This window comes from Lissotriton helveticus, chromosome 11 (assembly GCF_964261635.1).
Source record: "Lissotriton helveticus chromosome 11, aLisHel1.1, whole genome shotgun sequence".
In the NCBI taxonomy this organism is placed as follows: domain Eukaryota; kingdom Metazoa; phylum Chordata; class Amphibia; order Caudata; family Salamandridae; genus Lissotriton; species Lissotriton helveticus.
The window spans coordinates 928,639,408-928,664,502 of record NC_136072.1 but is presented as its reverse complement, the minus strand read 5'-3'; the positions used below and the strand labels follow the sequence as shown (position 1 = coordinate 928,664,502).

At 44.7% G+C, this 25,095-nt stretch overlaps 1 protein-coding gene across 1 annotated transcript in view; it reads left to right on the top strand.

Moving 5' to 3' along the window:
* The window catches only part of TBC1D10A (TBC1 domain family member 10A), a 383,502-nt gene that overhangs the window by 134,129 nt on the left and 224,278 nt on the right, over positions 1-25,095 (top strand). The gene's annotated exons all lie outside the window — the stretch shown is intronic.

The following is a 25,095-nucleotide window of genomic DNA, read 5'->3' as shown; positions in this document are numbered from 1 at the left end:
GTCATCTACTGGACCAGGATAAATGATTTTAGAGAGTGGTAGTGCTAGAAATCCAGTCCAGCAGGCAAGTTGAGCAGCACCTTAGAATTGGTGTGCTGTGGGGATGGCTGGTTGAGGCGGATGGCCAGGTGACCCGAAGTTAAAGCCAATCCTTTGTACCAACAAAGGGGCCCGACCAGTGCTTTAAATGGTCCGGTACTCACTGGTACTGAGTACCGGCACTTCTCATGTTTACCGCTCTGAGTACCGGCACTTCTCAGCTGCCAAGTTAGAGTACCGGTACTCATCAAAGACAGGCTCATAGTTGCTTTGGCTCGCGCGGACGAACAAGGCTGTCTGACAGCCAAAGCGCCTCTGTAGCCCAAGTGAAGCCACCTTCAAACTATTTAGCCGGGCTTATCTACATAATGTCCGGTGTTCACAACCACGCTGTGTTTGACAGAGCAGGGCCCGTTCAGGCCCTGCGCTGTCAATCACATTCACACCATGGTGTGCCTTTGTGCACACACTGAATCCAGGCATCCCGCCGACAGCAGCAATAGCAGCAATTAAGAAAGCCACGGGAGACAATGGGTGTAAAATGGCCTTTATCCCACTTGAGTGTTTTGTGTGACTGTCTGTCTGCTTGTGTTCGGAGGCTTTCTTACTATAGTATGCTTTAGTGAGCACGTTTGTTTCGGAAGTTCAAATGACTTTTTAACAATTTTGGGAAAGTTGCCACTGTTTTTGTAAAGCTTGTGTCCCTACTCTTTACCCGTAGGCAAAAACAAGACCATGCAGCCAGCAAACGTGTCCCTTATTTGCACCTTTTGAATCTCAATAAAATGACAAAAGAAATAAAATTGTTAAGCGAAAAGTGCCGGCATTAGTTGCCACAAGCCAGACCTGTTTAGCTGTATTTAGGTGCTTTTGGAAGACTAATAGACTTGTTTACTCCACCACTTTCCCTCAATGAGGTACAGTTTGCCCCTAAAGTACGTAGTAAAAGGTCTCTCACTGGCTCTCTCTCCCTCTCTTTCATGCACAAACACACTTTTACCTCACATGCATGTTCCATTATCTCTCTTCCTTCTCTCTTTCTCACACACATATCTCTGTTTCTGTTTCTCTCCCTCACACTAACACACATACACACTTGACCTCTCTTTCTAATCTTCATTGGGCACAGACCGCACTCCCAGTTTCTTTCTTTCTCTTCCTCTCACATACACACACATCTTTTTTTCTCTCTCGCTCTCTCTAAAGTGCAAGTTGTCTCTCTCTATCAAAAGACTGACTATTCTTTCTCTCCAAGGCCTATTACACCTCTTTCAGACACCGTATATTCTCTTAAGGCAGAGTGCATGCTCTCTTCCTCTCTAAGGTACAAGCCACAGGCTCCCTCTCTTATCTCTCTCAAATACTGGCTCTCTCTGGAGTGCTAGTCCAGCTACTTTCTTTGGGGTAGGGTCTGCCTGCCTCTCAGGCGTACAGTTAATTTCTTAATTTACGGGGTTCACTCTCCCACGTTCTACAGCACGGTCTCTCAATCAGTAACGTACACAACTCGTGTTAGTCTCTCTACGTTGCTAGTGCTACATGTCTCTCGCTTCCTAAGGTACAGGAAGGAGACTCCTCCTCTCATGTGCACACCTTCGTAGTACAGGCACATGCTCTCTCACACAAATACAGACTGTCTCTGGGGTTGTGGGGCACATGTCCGCTCTCTAACAAGCAGGTCGAAAGCTTCTGGCAGCACTCCACACCACGTTCTTCAGGCTAGTATTAAGCGCCTAAAAGCTCCAACGGTTGTGGGACTTCAAAAGACAGCCTTGTTAACAATGTCTACATGCATTAAGTAAACCCTACACTACAACATCAGAGCCTGTTCTTTTTTTTGTGTTAAATATAACCCCTGTCATAAATATGCCAATCCATGTTTAGTCTGGCACCATTGCTTCATTTTGAAATTGCACTTGGAGGGCAGCAGGGTGATTAGAAGACAACATGTGTGTTAAGCTTACGGTCTAGCATTTTCACATTAACTGGAGGACCTTTTCCACTCACGTAGGTTTCAAGTTCCAAGCCTATACAGTAGGACACACACTACTCAACATTCACCTACGGCTCTTCGCTTGGAATCCTGTAACAACTACCCAAGGCCCACAGTGTAAGGCGCAGAGATCAATATTTCAATATTGTCTAGTGCAGGCCTATCTTTCCTCAGCCAGGTTTGAACTTGCTTAGTTAATGTTTTGTCACAGCTCACCATTTCAACATTAGCTAACAAAGGACTTATTTTCCATGGTTAATATCTCAGAGCCCATGCTGTTAAAGCCTCAAAGCTTAACATTACAACATTCTCTATCAATGGACTTCCTTTCGCCTGTTGCAGTCCCCGAGCTCATGATGCATAAATCACAGAGCTCAAAATTTCAACATTTTCTGATAATCGATTTACTTTCAATTGCTAATATCCCCGCTTCTATATGCTAGGGCGATGCACATGCACATGGACATGATGCCACAGGTTAAATGTGGCACTTTACCTACCCTCCTCGTACCCCGTACATTCCATTTCTAATTTTATGGGGAACTGAGTTACAGTACGTGTTCTGGTCGTGGCTCCACACAAGTGTTAATATTATTCACTTCACACACTCACAACTAGTGGGAAATGGGTCCGGAGTGCGACGGCAATCCTTTCCTCAGCACAGGTTAATATTGCTTAGTTACTGCTTACAAAGTGTCAACGCTTAATATTTGAACAATCTCTGATAGCTCACCCCTCATCAAACTCACTAACCATGCCCTATGGCATACAGCACCACTGTTCGCTCTCTCTCCCTCACAAATGTTCAAGGTCTCACTATCTCCACATGCCTAGTGACTCCTTTGTTTTCCCTGTGTTCTAGCTTCCAGGTGTTCTATCACCCTCTCAAGTGCCCAAACTTGGTAGATCTATCTCCTTGTTATTTGCGTTCTCTCTCTCTCTTTAGTTTAGCCACTCGTACTATCTGTGCGTCCCAGTGTCTGTTATTCACATAATGCTTCTCCGCTGCGCACCCTGCCACATAATTCCACTGCAAAAATCCACCACACACAATTCCACAACTAACAATTCAAATACAAACCACATAATTCCATTCCACACCACATTCATCCACTACACTAAAAATCAAAACGCATAAGTAAAAGACATTGTAATTTACGTCAGTAGCTCTAACTCTAAAATGATGAAATACTTATTGCATTGAAAATGCATTATTTGCTGCAGACTCTCTGGATTCCTTATTTCCGGAGCTTTAATTTCTTGATATTTAACTTATTTGGGGTGTTTGGTTTTTACGGTTTGGCCCATTGCCCCATGTTGATTTGAGGTTTACCACTGGCCGATCCTGCTTCAATATCATACTAGATCGCAAACATAGCACTGACCACACCTGATGCCAACCTGGGTACCCTCTTAAATACAGTAATGAGACTGCAAACATACAGGTATTAAACAACACTGAGAGCACACTCAATTTAAGAAATCAAGTCTTTTGGTACTGTGCGATTGTCTATCATCCCCGAAGCCCTATCGGTTATGGGCACTGCTGAACAGCCAAAGGGCCTGTATGGACACATGGAACAGAATTTTGGATTGGTTATCCCTTTTTCCTTGTCTACTGCTTGTTGCTGGAGTGCGCAATCTAGAATATATAAATATTCGGCCACATAGTAGAAGTGCCTTATATGTCTTGTCTTTAGCCCCGCCCCTAGCCCCGCCCACTTGCTACACTGATAGCTCATTTTAAGACTACCTGCACTTATTTTTTCCCATTTAAAGCACTGGGCCCGACTCCTCCGAAGTGCGGTGCCCCAGTTCCACGAAAGAAATCCAGGCAATTGGGGAGGTCAGGGTCGTGGATACGACGGGCAGAGTTCGGAGCGGAATTACTAAAAGGCAGGGTAAATTACTGTGAGGCGGAGGTCTTGATCAAGTAGAAAGATCCTCCAGGCTTGGCAGCTACTGCAGCATTAATCCGAAGCTCCAGCGTTTTTATCAATTATGCCCCTGACTCTGCCCGTCCTCCGCCTCAACCAGCCATCCACTCAGCACACTAACTCTAAGGTGCTGCTCAACTTGCCTGCTGGACTTGATTTCCAGCACTACCACTGTCTAAAATCATTTAACCCGGTCCTGAAGATGACCTGAAATGAATACAGGTCGAAATGCCGTTGACAATACATCGTAATTTTGGGCGCAACTATCTCATTTGATCTCTTTGATAATGATTTGGCACCACAAAAAAGTCTTTCGTATATATTGACTACCATGTCTTTCCCACGCCGCTCTTTCATTATATTTTTGCACTTGTCACCTGCGCCGTTCACGTTGCTTTGCACGAGCACTATTGTGAACAAGACTGTACAGGTAATAAATACATTTAGTGTAACAGAGTGTTATTCTTGTATTTATCTTACTTTGCTCTCTCGTACTTTTTGCAATTTATGTGCATTTTGTTTATTAATGTCTTTAAATAGTGCCTGTTGGGACATTGTTGCTTGCTATATATACTAATCACCCGGCCTCAACTGGTTTTAAGGGTACCCTCCTGTAGTTTGTTTCTATAAAGTCTCTAGTTTGACAGAGACAACTGTTTCCCTTCTGCTTGGCTTGTCTACTAGTGTTTGCCAAGACTGTTGTGAGAAACGTCCACTGAAAGGGGTGCACTGAAGATGAGTAAATGCCCATTCACGTAAAATTTGTAAAAAAAATACTCTACACACATCTGCAGATTACTGGATCCATGTCGACTTTTTCATTATTTAAATTGATGTACATTTTCCTTGATATTTTCAAATTACTTCCTGTAGCTTTTCAAAATTATTACTCTTTGTGTGTGAGGATCGTAGGCTTTCCTTTAGGCTTTAATTGTTCCTGTAACCAGTAGAATACCTGTTGCCCCTGTCATGAACAGAAAGCATTCCGACTCCCTTTTCCTGAATTTCTTTGTATGTGTGGCTGACAATCATTGTATGTGACAGACTGATTTTGTTTGCTTAGCTTTTGGTTTCATAGGTATGGCTGGCCTGTTAACAGCAACTATTGGTGATATTGAGTTGATAAGTAAATGCATCCATGTCTCAGTCCATTTTGTTGGCCTACGAAAAAGGTATTGCAGAGTCTACTGTACCTAGATTTCTTGTTTTGACCAGCAAGTTAAATACATTTATACAGTCTGCCTTTTCTGTTATTATGCAGGCTTTCTATTAATGACCGCTTGTGTGTCTATAAGGCGGTCTGCTCCTGGCTGTTTTTTTTCCTTTTCTGAATGGCTCCTGTAAGGGCTATATTGTTTACTTTCATTTGTATGTGGAAACGTCTGGAAAACTATTTATTTCTGTTTCATAATGTTGCTTTTGGCCTCCAATCGATTGTTTGTTGTTCTGTCTTTGTGTTGAAATTATATATTCCATTTATTAGTATCTCGCTAATGTGACAGTAGTGTTGCTATATTGCACAACCCTTTTCCAGTTATTTACAATACACCAGCATCCTAGACACCAGCACATATTTCGCACCCAGAGTATGCTTTTCAAAAATGCAAAACATTCATAAAAATCTTTTATAGTGTAACAAATTGTGGCTTAAAATAATTTTTTACTTCACATATGGATTTTGCTGTCCACTTTGAGTCTCTAGGTGACTATTCTAAAATTCATGCTCCATTTACTCTAAAGAGTGATAGTATGTTTCCACCCGTACTAGCTTTATGTACATGATCAAAATCGATGGGCATGAGGTCACACTTATTAGGATGGCTTTCTTCTTTATTTTTTTTATTAAGGATTGTTTTGTCTCTCTGTAACAACACAATAATCAGCCATTTGCCCTAAACAACTGTGACCCATGCAACCCAAAGGGAAATCCTCTTTCCCAAAGAGAATGGTGTTCACGACTCATTCTCAAGCGATAGTGTGCTCCAGGCGATCCGTGGTGGATGGTTTAAAGAGGATGGGGAGGGAGAAAGGGGCTGTAGCTCATTGGAAGTGGGCCTGTGAAGGGAGCTGTGCCCAATGCAAGATAAAAGGATTATTCAATAAGCAGACCAGAGAGTGAAGAGAAGGATTAGGTTTATTCCGTACACCTTAGCCACAGCATACTAGCTGCCAGTTCAGGAGCGCGCAGGTTCCTAGAACTTATTGTCTCATCTACGGTGTTCTGGTATCTTCTGCAGTCCAAGTGACATGAGCGACGGACAGATACCATACATCTCCCTTTTTTCACAAAATATATTTTTCTCAGTTTCCAACACCAGAAAGCATACAAACACAACAGTGAATAACACATTTGTAAGAATTTTCATTCATGGCTTCACAGAGTTAAAATTAGACATGAATACCGCATTACACTTCCAAAGATAAGGGGAAGTTAACCTCTTTGCGAGCTTCCCGCAACTCCAACTCCTTTTTCCTCCACTGTTGCCCTACATTATCCCTCACCCAACCTTTGTGCCTTTTCATCCACCATGGTACCAGTCTCGAATTGGGTTTCCTGACCTTCAACAACTCAAAGGGAGTCGTACCTGTTGACTGATGATGAGTTAAGCGATAAGCCTCTATTCGCAACCAAACCTCATCTTTCCAGTTCAACCCATTTGATCTTGCCAGCTGAATGCCCACTTTGAGTGTTTTGTTAAATATTTCTACTACCCCATTGGGTTCTAGGTGATACAGGGCACTAAGTTTGTGTGTCATTCCATTCCATTTCATTAATTAATTTTTTCCCGGGAGCAAAACCTAACATCGTTTCTGTTAAAATGGTGCTGGATAGTCCCTCGTGTGTTAATTTTTAAAAACCCTACCAGGAAGTTTATAACTGAGGTCGAGCTGATGTTGAAGACGCATTTGATTTCTGGCCACCTAGAATATAAGTTGACTAAAACTAGAATGTATGGGAAATTCCTTTTTTCGGTCACTGGCCCAGTGATATAACTGCTAAATCCATCCAGGGACCTTCAGGTAGGGTGCGACACTGCATGGGTGGAGTGTGCAATTTTGCAACCTTATCACTGGTGGAACAGGCTAGGCAATTCCTTATCTCTCTATCAAACAGTACATCCATCCCTGACCACCAAAAGTCTAAACTCAACCTTTGATATAGCACATGAAGGCAATCTGGGGATCAGCAAAAAAACAAGCAATCCGTTTTCTCCGGAGCACTTCAGGAGGTATCAATTTTGTGCCTCTGAAAAGGCATCCATCTAGTTCTGATAATTCTTCTCTGACCATCCATTATTGCCTGAGTCGCTCTTCATTCTTTTCTACACTATTCCACCCCTAGATTAGCAAATCCCATACTTTACTTAGAATGGGATCTGTTTATTTATTTATTTATTTATTTATTTATTTGTAGAGTTTTGTATAGCGCGGACAAGACCCGTGGGTATCAGAGCGCTTCACATGTAAGATAAATTACAGACATTATGGAGGCAATTGTAACAACAAATATATATGAAGTATAAGACGATAAGCTGTAAGGGAGATTATAAGTAAGAGTTCTTCAGCCTATCCAGTTAGTGTTAGGAGGTGAGTGAGGTATGGTTATATAGTATAACAGTGCAAATAACATGTGTAAATAGCATTAAGGAGTAAAAAGTGTTGCCATGTATCCGGGATCCTAGGCAATAAAACACAGTGAGGTAGAGAGTATATAGTATTGTCTGTGAGTTACCGATATCGGATCACCTAGATTTGAGGTAGTAGTAAAGTGTGTGGCCAAGGTTTAAACATGAAATCAGTCGGTTGACAGATAATTGATCTTCAAGATGTTCTAGTCGAGGCCGTCTCTCTTTGGCGTAGATGTTCTCATCAATAATCAGTACGCTACTCTATGAAAGGTATTTGCTCATCATGTGGTTCTTCAGTTCACGTTTGAATGTTATCGAATTTTGAATCTTCCTGATGTTCGGAGGTATTGAGTTCCAGACTCTAGGGGCGGCTCCTGAGAACGCTCGGTCGTAGGTCTTTTTCTTACGGAAAAAGGCTGGCCTCAGTAGCAGTTCTTTGGCGCTTCTAGTTGGTCTGTTGCCTCCCGATAGCTTAATTTTCTTGGCCAGGTATCTCGGCGTGTTGTAGTGAACTGCTCTGTGGGTAATACAAGCCATCTTCATTTGGATTCTGGCCTCATAGGGTAGCCAGTTTAGTGTTTTCAGGTGAGGGGATATGTGATCGAATTTCCTCAATCCCGTGATCAGTCTTGCCGCTGCATTGAGACAGGCTTTTAGTGGTGCTGTGGATGTTTTCGGTAGACCCGCTAACGTGGTGCAACCGTATTCAATCCTCGAAATAACTAGGGATTGTACAGCCAGTTTTAGGTCCGCCTTTGAGATGTACGGTTTCAGTTTTCTTAAATAGTTCAGATGGAAACGGGCACTCTTGGCCATTGAGTTTATGTGGTCTTTCATGTCCAGGTTCTCATCTAAGGTAATTCCAAGTGATTTTGCTGAATTAACTAGGGTCGGGGTGCAGTTCAGCGCGGTCACCAGTTTCGTCAATTCCTTTACCTCGGGACGGTTCTTCGTCGGTGAAATTAACAGGAATTCAGTTTTATGGGCATTTAGTTTCAAATGGTTCGTGGTTAACCACTGTAGAGCTCTCTTTAGTGTCTTGTTCATTAGGTCAATGTCAGCAAGGGAGGCGATCTTTATGTATATTTGCGTGTCATCTGCATACATGTGATAGGGTATCTGTGATTCCCGAAGGATCTCCGTGAGGGGTTCAACATACAAGTTGAATAGATCTGAGGATAACGTTGAACCTTGTGGGACCCCGACGGCAGTAGGACAAGGGGAAGAGGTTGCTTGATTGACCAGGAAACGTTGAGTCCTATTCTGCAGGAAAGATTTAAACCATTTCAGCACATTTCCCGACAAGCCCATCCTTTCTTGTAGCCTGGTCGTCAGCATTTCATGATTTACCGTGTCAAATGCAGATGACAGGTCTAGGAGAATCAGTAGGCATGCTTGATTTCTGTCTAGGGCTTGTAGGGCGTCGTCCACGATATGCAGGATCGCAGTTTCAGTACTATGCCCAGCTCTGAATCCAGATTGGCAATCATCTAGTAATGAGAACTTAGCGATGTGTTGACTCAGTTGGCCTTGTACGCATTTCTCAATAAGTTTGGCCAGTAAAGGTATGTTGGTCACTGGTCGATAGTTGTTCGGGTCAGTTGCATCCGCTGTCGGTTTTTTGATGATGGGCACAACCTGACCAGTTTTTAGGCAGTCGGGCAGGGTCCCTTGTGCAAGTGAGGCATTTATTATCTCAGTCCAGATCGGAACTAGGGTGTGGCTAATTTCTCTTACGCATTTTGCCGGTAGAGGGTCTTGATAGTGGTTATTCGGTCTGATTTCCTTTAGCGTTTTGGCGATCTTTTCTTGGTCATAACATTCAAATGTGTCCCAATTTGCCTTATTTTTAGTTAGGGGACTCTCTATTGACTCATTGGCCTCTTTTGTAGGTGAGGTAAGGGTCGAGATGTTAATCGCGGCAGTTGAGAGCTCCACTTCAAGCAATTTGATTTTCTCCGTGAAAAATGTAGAGAATTCCTCACAACTTAAGGGAGTTTTTGGATTCTCGTGAACTGTTTTAGCTAGTTTATTCGACTGTTGTTTTAGAATCTCAAAGAGTTTCCGAGGTCTGTTTGAGGCATTGTCAAGTTCAGCTTTTATAAAATCTTTTTTGGATTTAATTATCTTCTTGTTATATTGGCTTCTGGTATTCCTGAGGGCTATCAGCTCAGGAGAGGAGGGATGTTGCCTCCATTTCCTTTCGACCATTCTCAGTTTGCGCCTGTCCTCATTCAGTGACTCACTGAACCAGGGATTTTTAGGTTTCTCTGATACTCTTTTCAGTGTCTGTGGCATGGTGTCATTGACGATATTTCCTATTGAGGTTAAGTAGTGCTCCGTTAACTCGCTGACATTCAGTCGGTTGTTTGGTGGCTTCAAGACTTTCTCACATCTTTCAACCAATAGTTCAATATTAGCTTCTTTTTTGTCTCGGACCAGTTTTTTGACCTTGCGGGGTTGTATGGTCCTGCCTTTTTTCATTGTGGGTATCGCAAAAGTTATGGCGTGATGGTCGGACCAATCACACGGGTCAATAGCAAGAATTGAAGTCTCTTTATTCCTTGAGATAATCCAGTCTAAGGTCCCTCCTTGTGAGTGAGTGGGATGTGTGCAAGCTTGTGTAAGGTTTAGCTCGATGAGGAAATCTTTAAGAGAGTTAACTAGTTTGTCATTGCCGTCCTCCCAGTGGAGGTTAAAGTCCCCTAGGAATATATTGTGGGCGTCAGGGTTAGAGTTGGCTGTTATGATCTCCATGAGTTGCTCTGTGAACTTTGCGTTATCTCCAGGAGGGTGGTAGAACGCATGCATGTTACATCTTTGGTTGTTTGTTGATCTTATATTAAGACCAAGGTATTCACAAGACTCTAGGGGGTCAGATTGGAATTGGCTGACCTCAATCTCTGACCTATGGATGCAAGCAATGCCTCCTCCCACTTTCTTAGGTCTGTCTAATCTGACAATATTATATTGTGGAGGAACAAGGAGATCTATATTAGGTGAAGATGATTCACTGAGCCATGTTTCAGTGAGGAAGGCCAGGTCGATTTCCTTGTTAATGATGAGAGCAGCTATGTCGGATGCATGTTTCGTTGCCGAACGACAATTTAGTAATAGGCATTTCTGGGGTTCGTGTGAGTTCGGGACGTTGCCATAATCAGATTCAGATGCTGTTACCTGGATATGTCGTAGGTTGTTGTGGATTGCTTTCCTGTCATTCTTTCTGGACGATCGATTGGAGTCAATAGGTACTAATTTGATGCTCTCCTCTCTTCCCCGGACCGGTTGTTCATAAGATCGGAGTAAGGCCAGGGCTTCTTCATTTGACAAGGGATCGGTCCTGTTTGGTCTGTTGAGCCTGAGTACAACATTCTGGATGTGTGAGACTTTAGTGTGTGTCCCTAACGTCATCTCCCAAATTTTTTCAATTGTCTGTGAGAATTTCGACGAGACTTGTACCAGGTTACCTACTAGTTTCTGGAGCTCCTTAACTTCATTCTGAGTTCGTGATGTTATCTTTAGTGCCGTAGCCCTGCTTGTCTGTGTTCTACATTTTGTTTTTCTCCATGATTGGTTCGTTCTCACTGCCACCGATCTTTCTTTTTTGTCCTTCATTTCGTTGGCATTACTGACTCTATTACAGGTGTGCTCATTATTCCCTAGGTTGAGTGGTGTAGGGGGTGAGTATATGGGTAAGGAACTGAGGTATTCAAGTCTCCCATTCCCATTTCTAAATCTTTTTTCCAATCTTCCTCCTCAACCACCCCTTCGGTGATCGTTCACTCATTTTCTTTGTTCAATTCTATATCCTCACTATGATTTTCACAGATTTTCTTTTCAATTTCCGTGTCATCAACCAATCAGTAAAAACAATCTGCTGCAACGTTCCGTGTACCAGGGATACATTCTACATCAAATGTGTACTCTTTGAGATTAATTACCTATTTTTTTAATTCTACTGGAAATTGCCTCCAGCCTTTTTTTTTGTAAATACCTCCTTAAGTGGCATGTGGTCTGTTCTTAACTTGAACAGAGTCCCCAGATGAAGTTCTTGAATTTGTTTAGCATCAAGTACACTGGCAGTACATCTTTTTCGATTACAGAATAGTTGACCTCAGATTGCTTAAGTGCTCATGAGGCAAATGCAATAGTTTCCTCACCTTTTCCACTTTCTTGTAGAAGTACAGCCTCTAGCCCTTTTGAACTGGCATCTGTTGTAATAATAAAATTGCAGTGGTGATCAGAGCATTCTTAACCTCTTTAAATTCTCTCTTGCAATGACCATCCCACTCAAAGATTACTGTGTATTTCAACAATTTGTGCATGTGTGGCATTTGTTCATTAGTGTGTTAACCAGATCTGCTTTTGGTTGTACCCCTTCAGAATTTAATGTATGTCCAAGTTAGTTTACTTCAGTATGTTGAAGTTTACATTTGTCTTTTCTTACTGTAAGGCCCTACTCTTTGAATCTGTCCAAAACGTATCTACGTTTTTCATTGTGTTGTGCTTGAGAGTTCTTAAATATCAGCTCACCGTCCTGATAACAGATCACCCCTATGATTCCTGACAGTATATTAGACATGGCTCTCTGAAAGACCGCTGCCGCCGTTAACAGACTGCACGGCTGCAAGTTTGTATGATTCCGCGAGGGTGATGAAAGCAGTAAGCTCTTGAGTTCGTATCTAGTAATAGGCGGATGTTAGATCTAATGTTGAAGAGTTTTGGTCCAGTTACAGTTGCGATCAACTCTGGTATGTTTAGCAAAAGAAACATTCAACAACTACCTCTTTGTTGATGGCCCAAAGGTTAACATGAAGGCGAATCTTGCTATCTGCCTTTCTTGCCACCACTATGGGTGCTAACCATTCAGTTGCTTCCACAGGTTCTATTACATCCAGCGTGCACAATTTTTCTAACTCTTCTCTCACTGCTTTCTGTACAATCAAGGGAAGGCTATGTACTTTAGCGACACTGGAACTGCTTTCTCTTGTATCCTGTTCACATTTTCTATGAGACATCCTAACTTCTCTGTGAATACTTCAGAATATTCTTTCTCAAAATCAGATCCTACCACTAGATCCTTGTTAACGTTCTGAAACAGTATTTGAGGTTCAACATTGGGATTCAGATAAATTCCTAAGTCTTTTTGTACTGACCATCCTAAAATGTTATCTCCTTTACAAGAAACATAAACTTTGCATACTGTATATATGGTTTTTTTACTCTATCTTTCCCAAAAAGTATCCTATCATCTTTATTGGCTGACCACCACACTCTCCCAGAGTATATCTATTTTGTGTAGCTTCATCTATTTCTTGAACAGTTTATTAAATAACTCTTCTGAAATTATCGTTAGTCTAGAGCATGAATCAAACATGACTTCAACGTTTTGTATCCTTACGACATCTTTCTTGTTGCTAGACCCTCCATCAGTCTTCAGCAGTACAATTTCTTTGCACACTTCAGACACATCTTGTTTCTCTGGGTTCTGGCAACCAGAGCTACTTCTACAGCATGCCATAAAATGTAATTTCCTCTCATACTTATTACATATGGCTTTCATTGCTGGGGATTCCTTACTGTTCACCATGTGGCCAACCCTCCCACATCTGTAGCATTGCTCCTTGAAGGCACCAACAATCTTCCTGTCCTTTCATAGGAGTACTATTTACCATTTGTACCTCATTTTTCTCATCACCAACTATTTGTACGTTTTCCGTACTACTAGTGTCTTGCTTAATTTCTTTCACACATCTCATCATGTGCCGTACTTGTTTTGCCACAATCAACACATCTCCCAAATGAGGATCATCTTTTAGCCAAAGTTCCTCCCTTATCCTTTCAATTTTACACTGCAATAAAAATTGGTCCCTGATGTGTTCGTCATTTGTTGCTTCCAATTTACATGATGCTGCCAATTAGTGCAACTCAGACACTAATCCCTCAACTATTGCTCATTTCTTTTGTGAGCGCTTACCAAAATGATAATGCTCCATGATTGTACTGATTCTAGGAAGGAAGTGATTGTCTAATTTAACCCCCTGGATTCATCAGCACTCAGATCAGGTAGATGCTCCAGCATTTCTTGTCTCTCTGCTCGCTTGTAGTAATGCCATCTTCCTCTCTAGATCCAAATTGGGCCCACAAACTATGGAATAATTATGAAATACGTTTTCAATTTGTTCCCCTTCAATAGTGTTTCCCCAGGAGACGTTACAAAGAATGGGGGAGGAGCAACACTGCATACTCATTTCCTCTTTCTGATGTCACAGAAAATATCCCCTACTCCACTTTCTCCAACCCCTCCACCATCACATCCAAATTTGGGCTTAGGTTGCGCAGCATGTATCAAAGCAAAATGTATTCTCACACACAGTTTCGCTACTCTTTTTATCACTGCCAACATTGTGGTTTTCCAGGTGGCGCTAGCTCTGTTTAGACAGGAAAAGACTCTGAATCCCAGAATAAATGAGGCGAGTACACCTTGCAGGCCTAGCACAAAACGTGCAAACTCCAGGCAGTAGGTGGCATACCACAGAGTCTTCTCAAGACTCCTCGCAGATGTTTATCCCTCCCTGCTCCCACAGAACACCATGGGAACAAGGATGCTGCTTGCACCTTGGAAGGCAGACTTAACCCCTTGGCAGCTGGGGTCCTTCCCCTGCCATGCTGGGGAGAGGGGAGGCGCACAGCGCCCCGGTGCTCATGACGAGCTCAGCTCGTCATGAGCCACGGTTCTCGTGTGCTCATGACAAGCTGAGCTCGTCATGACCACACCCGTTTCATTAGAACGCTCGCACAGCAGGGGAATTTGCCCAGCGTGCGAGCATTCCAATGGTCATGAGAGCTCAGCTCGTCATGAACACATGAGAACCGTGGCTCATGACAAGCTGAGCGTGGGAGGGGTTAAGGAAGGTGAGCTGTCCTACTGGAGTGAGACCTTAATTTGAGTTTTTGGGTGCAGAATTCTCCTCCTTGTGCTGCATGCGTGGTGAGTTACCGGTGGTGACTTTGCGTGCTGAGCGCGCACCCCTCACAAACGTTTGTAGCTATTTGTGCGCAGCATCAATCACTCACCTTAGTTCGTAGCCTATTATGTGGCTAATTTGAATGTCAACTATGGTGAAATCTTGTGCTCAACACACACCCCTTACCCTCACAATAGTTTAATGCTGCATGTACATGGCGCCAAACACTCTCCCATGTTTTTGGCTGCTTAAGTTCGTGGTACAAAAGGAGGGGGATCCCTCACCAGAAAGCAGAGAGCGGCATCAGATAGTCCTCTCACTTTCTTATTGCTGACACGGTCAATGAAGATTGAAATCACCACGTCTGTCTGGCACACAATTTCTCTCCCAAGTCAATAACTCAAGCAGTTGTCAGGGGTCACGTCGGTTTGACCGTTCAGTCACCACAGTGACTGCCGCCAATAGACAATTACTCGCTGCTCAGGCATACAGCCAGGAACCATCTGCAAAAGTACTCACTGTGTACCAGAGTCAGTTTGACACAACGATCTTGGACTCCATCGTGTAACCAGCGTACCTCCCTGAATACCCTTAGGTTCCTGAGAGTAGCCTCACTCCGTCTTCTTGCTGCATCGAGTGCATGTTGAGGTATACCTAGATATTTTACCGTCCTTGTCGCCATTGATCAATGCAAGATAAAGAATTGCACAATAAGCAGACCAGAGAATGAAGAGAAGCATCATGTTTATTCAGTACACCTCAGCCACAGCATAACATCTGTCCGTTCAGGAGCATTCAGACTCCTCATTCTACATTCTAGAAATTTGTGACCGCAAAGTTCCACTGTTCTAGTCACTTTTACAATGTTCTTGTATATTCTACGAGTGACATAGGTGAGGGACAGATATCACATGGTGCTTATGGATAAGAATGGCTATTGGAGAAAACCCTTGGGTGGTATACCTGGCTTTGGTATGCTGGGCAAATGGTTTCTTCTACTTCTGTTGCATACTCTGGTTATTGCTAACTTCACTCTGCTGAGTGGTGAAACAAGAAGGTATACATAATGGAGGGTGAGGAATGAAGGGGTAGAAATAGGGGAGGTGTGAACTAACTCCTCTGTTAGGTAATGCCTTTTCTCAGGTAAGATATTTTATGGGCACATATGGAATATTGGTACAAAAGGGGGTGGTGATGGACGGGGCATCTGAATCAATCAAACACTCACACCCAGTCAAAAGATCTGGGTTTAATCCTTCACCGTTCTTTAGCCCACTCTGCCACCCCAGTTCAGACATGGCTATATGCAAATCAGTCTGACCCTGTGCCTCATGGGAACAGTCCAGCCCGAACTGCCAAGCCATGTCTTCCCTGGACCGGAAACAAGCTTCCGAGGACCGGTTTCTGGCATTCCAGACGTCTTCAGCCCGGCTTGCTTGAATCCAGTGGCAAAGTGAGCAAGGGACTCACGTCTGAGCATACCCTGCCACACTTATGGCGGCCAAAAGCGGTACAAAAGGGGTTGGTGATGGACGGAGCATCTGAATCAATCAAACACTCACACCCAGTCAAAAGATCTGGGTTTAATCCTTCATCGTTCTTTAGCCCACTCTGCCACCCCAGTTCAGACATGGCTATATGCAAATCAGTCTGACCCTGTGCCTCATGGTAACAGTCCAGCCCGAACTGCCAAGCCATGTCTTCCCTGGACCGGAAACGAGCTTTCCGAGGACAGGTTTCTGGAATTCCAGCCAACTTCAGCCCGGCTTGCTTGAATCCAGTGGCAAAGTGAGCAAGGGACTCGCGTCAGAGCATACCCTGCCACACTTATGGCGGCCAAAAGCGGTACAAAAGGGGGTGGTGATGGACGGAGCATCTGAATCAATCAAACACTCACACCCAGTCAAAAGATCTGGGTTTAATCCTTCACCGTTTTTTAGCCCACTCTGCCACCCCAGTTCAGACATGGCTATATGCAAATTAGTCTGACCCTGTGCCTCATGGGAACAGTCCAGCCCGAACTGCCAAGCCATGCCTTCCCTGGACCGGAAACAAGCTTCCGAGGACCGGTTTCTGGCATTCCAGCCGTCTTCAGCCCGGCTTGCTTGAATCCAGTGGCAAAGTGAGCAAGGGACTCACGTCTGAGCATACCCTGCCACACTTATGGCGGCCAAAAGCGGTACAAAAGGGGGTGGTGATGGACGGAGCATCTGAATCAATCAAACACTCACACCCAGTCAAAAGATCTGGGTTTGTTCGCCCCAAGTGTGGCAGGGTATGCTCAGACGTGAGTCCCTTGCTCACTTGGCCACTGGATTCAAGATAGCCTGGCTGATGAGGATTATGAATCCGAAACCGGTCCCAGGATGCTTGTTTCTGGTCCATGGAAGACATGGCTTGGCAGTTCGGGCTGGACTGTTCCCATGAGGCACAGGTTCAGACTGATTTGCATATAGCCATGTCTGAAATGGGGTGGCTGAGTGGGCTAAAGAATGGTGATGGATTAAACCCAGATCAGTTGACTGGGGGTGAGTGTTTGATTTGCTCAAACGCTCCGTCCATCATCCCCTTTTGTATCGCCACAGACGGAATATTGACAACTGCACTTTTAGGAGCACCATTTATCTCAGTCATGAGACCACTCCCCTGGTGGTCACAGAACGAGTGTCCTCTGTATCTCTCCCTGCTGCTAAGTCTGTTAAGTGGAACAAATAATTTGTCTCTTGATATCTTACACAGGGCCCAACTATAAGTTTAGGGCTGAGAAACCTTTTCTCAGTGCTTTTCCCCCAAGTTCTTGCATTTTGTGTTTCATCATAGTCGTGCAGCTCACAACTGCTATTAGGAGGATTCCATGTTTCCTGGTGAAACAGATATCTCTTTATACTATTGCCTTCAGAAGGATCTCTCTTGTGTCAGTGTCTCTTAATTCTAAAAGTACCATACCTCAAACCTCAGCACCTCTCCTGTATCTTGAGGGGAGCCGAAATGCCTTTATCAGACTCGCAGGTTGCTTGTCCCATCTGTGAATCACTTTATTGTGCAAGGAAAGTCTCAAATACAGGGACATGGTCGGTGTATCAAGCCAGTGGGGTCCAGTGAAATACCTTGGATGGCTCGCGAGCTCCACAGGTTACCTAAATCTCCAACCTCCGACGGTAGCTGGCTGAGCACTGCTTTGAAATCCGGTAAATTTTGAAATGGCCTTTTTTATTTTTGCCCACTGTTTATTCTATTTGTCTTTGGTTTTCAAATATTACCATAATCTTTATAATTAAATTTTTTTTTATAACTTTCTCCAGATAAATCGGAGAAGTCCTCTTTATCTCCTGCATCAGTTTCAACTTTTTGTGGGCAGTTTGCAATTTAAATATTATTCACTTGAGCAGTCTATTCCTTGTTTCGACATGGGGGTCTCAGGGCCATACCACATTCTTGTTCAGCAACATTTTTATAAACTAGAGGACTCGGGGCAGCTTAAATTCTTTGTTTCTTGTTGTCTCAAGGAAGCGGAGGGACACTGCAAATCCAAAATCCTTTCTCTCTGTAGCGCTGATCTGTAGGTGCCTTAGTCGCCGTCCTATCCTTTGACCCTTTTAGAACATGCTTACGGGTCGGCACCTGCTTTATGCAGTTAGCTTTATTGACATGAGGGTCTGAAAAGAGCCGCCAGACTGTAATAATAATTCTTGAATGCTTTCTCCAGTATATCTTATAACACAGTTTAACACGTTTATCTTCAGATCTACTTGGTGGGTCCAACGCCACCCCCCCCCCATCAGGTTACAATATACATTAGACTTCACTTTGTTGCTGAATGTAACTGAGTCTCTGGCATATCCTTGGTGAGCGAGGTGTAAATATTAGATTCTGGGCAATTGGTGCTACATATTTAATAGTTTCCCATTGAACTCAAGGGCCACTTGGCCACCCTACAGATCTGTTTCTTTCCATGCACCTTTTCTGGATATCTAGCATCTTAGCTTTTATTTTTAATTGCTCTTGTATTCACATATTAAGGGTTTGGAAAGTGCTGCCGTTTAGATCTAATTGTATGGACGCACAGTAGTGCTTGGATGACAAATGTACATTTTCTTATTGTGTACTTTGTTTCATTAATCAAGAAACATTCTTTTTAATAAAAAGTATATATATTTTATTAAGGTTTACATTTGTATCACCACATACCATGACATTGTGTTGCAGCCTGTAGCAATAACATAAACAGCATTCCGTGTGTTACAACTGGGTATATACGCACATGCATCAGATCGGAAGGCATTACGTCCAGGCAGGAGATATTCATTCGCCATGTTCAGCCGGTCTCAACATACATAGTCCATTAGTCTCTCCACGTGCGAGTCGTAAAGCGGATACCATGTCAAGGTGAGTGGCGCAGCAACGTGTCTGGCGTACCAACCATTCAAACTCAACTGGAGGGTAGGTAACAGAACTTGGGGTTGAGTTGGAGGGAGGTCGTGTGCCTGTAACTATTGAGATGTGTGATTGTCAACTGGCGCGTTCCCGCTCGCACAGCAGGCTCGTGGGCCTAAATATCAGTACTCGGACAGGGAGAACTAGTGCAGCTCCTATGGGTAGTGTGAAGGTAAAGAGCAATTGCGCAGGTCTACTCTGTCGGATCAGGGAGTTGCGCTGGTTGGTGTAGTCTGTCCATATCCTGCTGAAACGCTTCCAGAATAGCGAACCAGTAGGTAGAGATAGGTATTTTCCTGAGGCATACAACTTCCTCACGGCGTATCGCAACACTTTCAGCTCTAGCCTATGCTAGTACAGAGCTTCTCCAAGCGTGGGTGTGCGGGGGGTCCGGTGCTTTTCACCGCTTCGTAATCAGCCTTTTTGCCGCCACAATACCCAGGTCAAGGAATCGAGAAGTGACTTTAGTGTTACAGGTTCTACAAAACATGTGTAGCAAGTAAGTGGGCCAATCAAAGAATCAAAGGGTAGGTCTCTGTCAGTGCAGGCACGGAGCCAATCTGCCATCCCTCTCCAATACTCACTGAGGCTGGGACAGCCCCACAGCATATGTATCAGGTCTGCGTTGATGGCGGTGCACCTGGGGCAGGCTGCGTCTATGCGGTGAAAATATCTGTTGATATTAGCTGGCGTGAGGTACGCGCATTGCATGACATAGGATTGTATCTGCCTAAATTTAGCATTTCGGGGGATCTGGACTGGGCCAGCAAGCACCTGCTCCCACTCCTTGTCCAAGAATTGATGGCACAGGTCTTGCTCCCACTTTTGTCGGAGAGAGTTTAAACTGAAATCAGCGTGCAGGTGCAATGAGGCCGCAAACCATCTCGTGAGGTGTTTGCCCCGCCCCATGAAACGTAAATATTGCACAGTTAAGTGCATTTGTGGCTTTACCGCCATGTCTCCCCACCGCAGCATGAGCGTGGCCATCGGAGATCTGTGTAGGAGGAACTGTCCTGCAGGGAGTCCGTCACTTTCCACCAGTGTGGTATAAGGGATAAGAATGCCTTCACCATACAGGTCTCCTAGTGTTTGTATCCCGGCTTCATGCCAGTGTTGCAGTTCGGCACTCACAAATGTTGTCCATCCTCATGGGGTACCGTCAAGTGGAAGCGCAGGAGCGTAGGGTGTTGTGTCCCGAGTTAAGTAGAGGCTTCTATGGTAGCACCCATGGGTCACATTTAGTAGTTGGGGCTCGGGGGGTCTTGTTCGAGCGCCGGGGTGGAACAACACAAGTAACTGGGGTAGTGTGTAAGCTGGCCGCATGGTTGCCGTGTTGTCTCGTCGGTGATCCTCCAACCACCGGGCGACCCACTGCAACTGCGACACTAGGTAGTAATGCTCAAACACCCCTGCTTAGTAGGTAAGTAAAGTTTTTTAATCAACACTCTGACGGTTAGGACCCCAGATGAAGTCTTTATCCGTTTTTTCCCACGTCGCGAAGGACACAGGTACTTAGGTAGGCAGATTGTTAAAGCAGTACAGAAATCGCGGGAGGGCTACTATTTTTACCAACGCTCTTCTGCCGGCCACTGCAAGGGGAAGTGTGCCCCAGAACTGCATCTGGGACTTCACTGCTGTCAGCGCCCTGCCCAAGTTACCTTCAAAAAGATCCATCGACTGGCGGTATACCCGTATGCCCAAGTAAACAAAATATTAATCAAGAAACATTCTTAATAATGAATCCATTCAAGTTGACAGGCACAGCGTTTTGATCTGCACAAGCCCTCTGTTTTTGTTGACAACCACGTGTTTGATTTTTGCATTGAGAGTTTCTTACCTGCAGCTGGCCATTTACTTTTAGGATGTTTTATAAAGTGTCTTCTTCGGTAGGAATATGTCTATGGTGCCTTTTGACTTCTGTGTATTAATTGACTGTATTTTTTTGTTTTAGACTTTGTATTTTATGTCTTCTATTTTTATGTCAATGGCTTCTTTTTGTCAATTTGTAGTACTGATATCTGTTTTTGACGGCCTGTTGTGGCTGGCTAACAGCATCTTGCTGGTCTTGAAGCTAGTATTTAAAGGACTGCTATTCATTTCTCAATGCGATCTACCAGATAATTTCTGTAGTTTGTACTTGCGGACGGTCAGGACCCATTGTGTATATTATGTATGGTCTGGTTTTAATTGTAACTCTGCCAATTGATGTTCTGTAGTAAACCATTTGTCTTGGTTCATTCTTTTTTCCTTCTAGTAGTGTAAATCGATTACTATCCATGTCTTGTGGTTGTGTGCAAGACTCTCCACCTATTGGTTTTCTTTGGCTACACATGTTCATTGGTCTCCATGTAAGAGTGTGATAATCCCCTAGCTATTATAATTACACGTTTTTGTCCAGCTTGCTCTGCAGGGTTTTTTATTGCAATTGATCTCTTTACTGACTACAACTAAATACAAGTAATCATAAAATAAGTACCATAACCACAGTAACACTAATCAAATCTTAATATTGTCTGATATAGGACTGTACTTATTATGGCTAGGATGCCAGTATTTTTGAATTCTGATTCCTGCAATATAGGAAGGTACCTGAATCAGAGATCTGGTGGCCTGATGTATTTCACATGACGTTATCTTGTTCCATTACAGTTCCCTACTGGCCACCAGTTCTGATTTACAAACGACTTGGTTGTTGCATCTTGCAATGTGGCCAAGTTTGGACTCCAGGTAGGTGTGGAGAACGAATCCTTCTTTTTTCCTGTTGCATATTTGTTGCGATTATTGGGTGAAGAAAATTAAGAACTTCTTCTGGTAGAATGTCTGTACCTATTGCATGGCCTTTTAGATATGCTATTGCTGTGTCCAAAATAATCCTATATGTTGCTAACCAAAATGGGTAAACGTTTTTCCATTCATAAACCAGATGCATGAGACCGAGGTTTCACCTCCTTGCATTGTCAATACGATAGCTTCTATTGTGTAAGTCTTGCTGAGTTGTTTTTGGCTTGTTATGGTATGTGTGTTTGGGTCTTGATTATATTTTGGTATAAGGTTGCGGAGTCTGTTGGCGTCAGACTACATCCTGGAATGTACTCTCCTTTCGGTGGAGGTTTCATAGGTTGGAGCAGTGGTGACTAAGTGAGGAGGAAGTACGTGTCTGACAGTATCTAGGAAGCATTGTGCTTGCTTGGACCTGCCCTGCATGACTGAGGTGCATGGATCACCGGCACTAGGGTATAGTTGCAGGAGTATATGGACTTTGTCTGCGATTCTCTGTGTATGCCAGCGAGAGCATTGTTCTTTCATTTTTGAAAGGGCAGTATAGCAGCCCTTGCATCAATATAGCAGTATAGCAGCCCTTGCCCTTGCATCAATGCACACTTTTAAAGCATATAAAACACGTGCTTCTCTTGTTGATGGAGATGTAACCGTTTTTTCGCTGAAAATGTGTGTATTGATTTTCCTGAGGGCTGATGGAGCAGTTGGGTAGTATAGCCGTATCACCAGCATCTCCAATGAGTCACAGGATATCTACCAGGGCACTTAGCGTCTTGAAATCCTTTAGGTCATTCATGAAAGCGCCCTTTGCAGAAACAGAAAATTGGAAAAAAACATTGCTTGAGAAAAAGGGGCGACTGAAAACTAAAATTGCATAGATCACGTGACACGACGCAGAGCCACAGAAGCCTAAGCTGACTGAATAGTTGACCTGTCCGACTTGCCAAACACCATAAGCGCCTAGCGCCAGAGGATCCGGCCTCCAACTGAAGAACCGGGGAAGTTGTAGATTGAGCCGGCATGCAAAGAGGTCGATGGAGAAAGGGCCCCAGCGGTCCTGGAGGTAACTGAAAAGCGCTGGGTCCAGCTTACAAACGCTGGCGTCCCGGCGATGGCGGGAGTGCCAATACGCCACCAAATTCTCCTTTCCCGGAAGATACTCTGCCGTGACCGATACCTGATGAGTGGCAGAATTCCCAAAACTGCTTTGCCATGTTCGCTAATGCCTTTGACCGCGTGCCGCCCAAGTGGTTGATGTACCTGACTGCCGACACATTGTCCATTTTTAGTAGGACCGAAACTTGTACCCGGTCCTTGGTCCAGCACTGGACCACAAAGGAGCCCGCCAAAAGCTCCAGACAATTGATGTAAAGCATTTGTTCTTGAGGAGACCAACTTCCGCAAGTGGAGAACTCCCCACACCGTGCTCCTCATCCTACCCGACTGGCATCCGACTCTTTCACCAGATCGGGAGCGGAACCGAAGATTGCTCTCACATTCCATGCCTCCATATGGGATAGCCACCACTCCAACTCCTCACAAACCTCCTCCGTCAGCGGGACCACCTGTGAATACGTGAGGCCCTTCCAGAGGTTGTGCGCTTTTAAATGCTAAAGAGCCCGGTAATGCAACGGGCCCGGAAAGATCGGCTGAATGGAACCCTAGAAAAGGCTCACCAGGCGCGCAATCTGCCGCAAAGACGTCCCTTGTTTGGCCAAAGTCTGCCGGATTTCGTGGCGGATCTTTGCCACCTTCCTGGAGGGCAGACTGAGCATGGCCGAGACGGAGTCCATCACAAACCCTAGAAAGGAAGCTTTCTGAGTCGAACCAGGAGGGATTTCTGGTCGTTGATCATGAACCCTAAAGACTGAAGGAGGGACACTGCCATCTGTAGATGTACCTGCAGCTGCATGGGGCACTGGCTCAGGAGGAGCATATCGTCTAAGTAAATGATCAAGCGGACCCCATGCTCTCTCAGGTATTCCACCGCCGGCTTGAGGACCTTGGTGAAACACCAAGGGGCAGAGGAAAGTCTGAATGGAAGACAACGGAACTCGTAGGCCTGCCCCTGCCAAAGAAACTGAAGAAACCGCCTGTGTGGTGGAAAGATCGGTACCCCCAGGTACGCGTCCTTTAGATCCAGCCTCACCATCCAATCGAGTGGCAGGAGAACATCCATGAGCAGGTGAATGCCCTCTATCTTGAAGTGCCTGTACACCAGCCACTCGTTGAACTCGCGAAGGTTGATGACCGGCCTCCGTCGGCCTTGTCCACCAAAAAGATATTGCTGAGGAACCCCGTGGGGTGGACCTCTGTCCGACACACCACCCCTTTGCGGAGCAACTCAGCCACTTCCTCGTCTAACATAGCCGCATCTGTCGCGCAGAAAACTATTGGGCGAGGACGGCAGTCTTGTCTGGGGGAGCCGTAAAACTGTATCTGGAACCCCCTGACAGTCTGGAGTACCCAAGCGTCCCCAGTGAGCGCCTCCCAAGCGGGGAAGAATTGCACCAGCCTGCCCCCAACTCGCACTTGCGCAGCAGGCAAAACACTTACCGTTGGCATTTCCATCGTTGCCTCTGTAGCCGCGGCCACGGAAGCATTGTCCCCTGGTCGGGTAAAAGTTGTTGAACCTTTGGTCCGTCTGATATTGTCTTTGCCCGGATCCTTGCCCCCTGCCTTGGGGCTGTTGGTTTTGGCCACGGCCGGACAGGCGACTCCTGCCCCGACCGGCCCCACGGAAAACACGACTGTTGAAAACCCTCTTAATGTTTGTCTGTACCTTATCCAATGAGGTGAATGTGGCGACAAACTTTCCCAGTTCCTTAATAAATGGTTTGTCAAACAACCCCCCTTTCGCTGATGCCCCCGCCTGTGAACTTGCCAGGTCCCCAAGCTTGGGATCCACCTTAATCAAAAGTGACCTAAGTGTCTCAATTGAGAGCGTGCAGTTCGCGTTGCCCATAAAGCAAATTGCGGGCTGCACCCACGCAGACAAAACTTCGGGGTCAATCAAGGAGCCCGAGCTACGGGCCTCCTCCGCCATGCCCAGTATCTTAGTCATCGGACGAATGGCGTCTAACAGTTTGTCCTGGCATGCGCGCCAAGAACGATCTATCCCTTTTTTAGGATCCTTAATAAATTTGGCCAAAAAGGTAGCCATTTTACCTTCAATTTCGGGGGTGAGCGACGCTTTCCCATCCAGGGTCGGCCAGGGGCATTCAGCCCGCAATCTACTCCGAGTCTCATTCACCAAGGGCTTCCTGAGACGATAAGCCACGTACAAAGCCGCCTTTTCCGCGGGAACCCATCCCGCA